Here is a 3,962-nt window from a genome sequence, read left to right on the forward strand (position 1 = left end):
CTTTTCAATCTCACAAACTAAGAAACAATTTTACCTACATGAATCGGGAAATTAGTGCCCACATTCCCGACATAGAGAAAAAAAGGAGTTGAAGTCCTAACAGTTTTTTCAGTATTAGACTAAACCACAGATTCAAGGCCCAGTTATTTTGAAACCCTAACATTTTAAATCCAAATTTATTATCTTTTTCCATGCACTATTTGATTTATATACAAACAACTACCTAAGTAAACACTAACAAGTTCCATCACCCTCAACTTTGAACATATAAGATATAAAAATATCAACATATGACTTCGTCGTTCATTCTTATATCAAACTCATCAACCTATGTAATATCCAAAGTCTCATCAATCACATTATAGACAAAAAACAATAAAATCCCGTAAACAAAACTATACAATACACCTATAATGTAGCCGACTCCGCGCTTGCGCGGAGACTATGCACCTAGTAAAATCAATAAGTGGGTTCAGAAATCTTCTCTATTAAGAGTATGGAATGTCTTCTCAAAGCTTACAAATCTCCAAAGCAAAAGTAAAACAAGAGTAAAAAAAAGCATTGCTTAAAAAATGGCTGAAAATAGCAAATTTAAATTTTATTTCTGTGGTGGTCGAAATTTTGGTTAAACCAAACCAAATTAAGGAAACAAAAATTTTCCCTTTTTCTAGTATTGAAGCGGCAAACAAAGCAATCTTCAATAATACGCACATAAATTTTGATGAATCGATGTCAAACCGGCGGCTTTGGAAAACTAACTCAAATTCTTATTTTGTATCAAAAGTTGAGCTCAATGGTACTGTGGGATGTCATCCATCCAAATCTAAACTTTTTATGCATCTGCATAGTTTGCATCTTTATTTGTTCATTTGCACCCAATTCAACATCTTCTGCTCCAAATCAACCTAATACCTGAAAAGAAACGATAAAGAATTAAAAGACTCGGAACCACATATTATGACTCGATAAACAACTCAAAACAAAGAATAAAAACCGAAAAACACTGTTTATCACTAGTGTTTCTTTGTGTAGCAATTTCATTCACTGTGTGATGACAGAACAAGCCCTTACCCTAGATGATTAAGTTGTTTCCACATGAGACTAAGGAAAATCTTTGGTTTCGTTATTGGTCTTGCTTTTGTATCAATTAGTGGAAACATCTAATCTACTTCTCTACATCTTGGGCTCTTCAGAATAAGCAACATACATCATAAGGATCATTTTTTTACATAACATATAGTTTATTTTGTTTTGGTTAATAGGCCTGTTTTTTTCTCTGACGCAGCGTCAGCGGCGGCGACCAATAATTAACAAACAGGTGAGAGAAATTTTAACGGTGTGTTGTTGTGTAGTTGCTGCCGGCGACTTCCATTGCTCCTCTTTTCTGTATTTATATTGCCGCTGCAAATAACAGCGTCTCCCACCTCAAACGAGACTTGACGCAGCGTCTAATGATTGCCTTTTCTAACTCTCTAATTTAATTGGTTGCTGAGCTGTCGTTAAAATTTCTTTACATTTTGATCGTTCGTCGTTAGACGCGCTGCGTTCTGGAAACGAACAGCACTAATGTATTAATTTCGATTAGATTACCTCTTTGTGTTGAAGAATGTAAGGCGTGAAGGTGAAAGGAGGTCCCTTTCTGTACGAAAACACATTAAAGTCGCGACAAATCTTTGCGTAAGCTATCGGGTCCCTGAACTTCCTCGATTACCATGTTTTCCTACGTTATACCATAATTATGTTTCGGACAAGAAAAATATGACTTCAAACAACGGCCTGAAAAGAGAATTTTACAAAATCGTGTCAGGTAAGCATGGAAACGCCTTGTGATAACAACGACTAAATGCGAGATTGGATCCACTCTCCTCCTCTTTAATGGAATAATTATAAATGTTGTTGGCTCTTTTTAATGTTGGGTTTGTATATCATAATAAATGAGTTATATAATGGTGAATGATATCATCTACGTACACGTACAGAGAAATCCAACACAAATCAACTCTGTGAAAGAGAATTGAAAAACGCTAAAGAGTAGAATCATTAGATATCATATGATAGTCTTACAATAAAGAATAAGAAAGAAAGATTGCTCCCAACCAAGAGTTAGCATAAAAACACACTATTTTGTGAAAGATAACTTTATTTGTTGTAATTGGAAGGGTTTAGAGACTGAATATTTTGATGTATTATTAATGATCAATGGGGGTTCCTTTATATAAGGATTACAAGATAAAGATAAATGGAAAGAGTACATATCCTAATCCAACAGGAAATAGGAAAACTACTAAAACATAGAAAAGGAAAACATCCTAAGCTCTAAGTCGGCCAAGACTAGACGACTTAATACTAAGTCGTCCAAGACTAGCCGACCTAATACTAAGTCGGCCAAGAGTAGCCGACTCTCTCTCTCTCCCTTGGACGCGGCCGCGACTGGGCCTGGTCGTGGCTGATGGGCCTTCTCTTCTTGTCTTGGTTAATGATAATCCACTCCATGTTATAACACTCCCCCTTGGATGTCATAACCATACAGGATTTGTAGTACGCTTCATGTTGCCTCATTAAAACCTTATCAGAAAAACCCAGTGGGACAAAACCATGATGAAGGAAAAAGAGTACAACACGCACTACTCCCCCTGATGTGAACCTCAGTGTAGGTTCTACATTCTACGCATCTTGGTGCGTGATATTTCCTGTATGTATAGGATAAGAGTAATTGGCCAAGTTCATTACTAAGCCGTATCTAGACCACTTTGACTTCTTAGGTCGTTTCTCATGTCATTTGACATTGAGTATCCCGGTAAAGCATGTGTGCTAAACAATGTGAACCATATTGTTCTTGGGGATCACTATTGGGTTTTTGCAAATAGTGTTTGCATGTGTCCATAATCTAGACGTGATCGTCTACTGCCAAACTCTTTACTTCGGCAATTTATGGTTACCATTCGACCATGTTTCAATCTGGCCGATCCATGTCTGGGTCATAGACCTCGTCTATACATGTCCACTACTTGTCTCATGAGTGTTCAAGATCAATGATCATTGCTGTGAGTTTATAATCTCTTATTATGGCTCTGTGGCCGAAACACTCTCATTGATGTGGACATCGATTTCTTTGCCTTAGGTAATGCCGTATTCATTATTCTTTGCATTCCTATCATAATGATGATGATGGCGTCTCATGACCTCAGTTGTTGTGGATCATATCACACACTAAGTATATATTATTAGGTCATAGATCTCGGCTCTCACAAGCTTATGGATTACAATGCATTTGTATCCGGTTGATCTTTTGTCTCTACTAGCCCATGATCAAGAAGAAGGGCCAGACGTCTTTTAGTCTTAAAAGCCGGATGTGTCTAGTAGAAAAGCCAGACGTTCTTTGCTGAAGAGCCGGACGCCCTTAGACGGACAGAGTCGGACATCTTTAGTTTGAAGGGTCGGGGCCGGAGGCTTTTGGCCGGACACCCACATAGATTTATTCTATGCCTACTAACCTCTTTTAGGTTTAATATAATCACAAGGAATTTCAAATATATGGACTGTATTGGATTGTCTTTTATACAACTCCAAGATCAATTTTTCTTACATACTATATGCAGCTGCTTTATGTTTCAGTCCATGAATCAGCTTAGGAACGAAGCTGTTCTTTCATCTTATCCAGTGATCCATATGCTGCTTACTACATCATTTGTATCTAATTTCATTCTTATGACCAGACCATTTTCAATTTCGAAAATCTGTAGCAGCATCCACCACATAGGAGTTTATCTCCTTATAATTTGTTCCTTTGATCTCTATGAGTACCTTGTGTAACAAGCTATAATCGAATGCTGTTAGTAGGAAAACATGAACACCTTTACATCATGTACATCTCTCACGGTTTCTTTACTTCTCACAAGATCCATCTATTTCACTGGTTGTTCAGATGGTGTTTCTGTATATGTATATGGCCAATACGCCCT

Source organism: Brassica oleracea, chromosome C5, assembly GCF_000695525.1.
Source record: "Brassica oleracea var. oleracea cultivar TO1000 chromosome C5, BOL, whole genome shotgun sequence".
NCBI lineage: Eukaryota > Viridiplantae > Streptophyta > Magnoliopsida > Brassicales > Brassicaceae > Brassica > Brassica oleracea.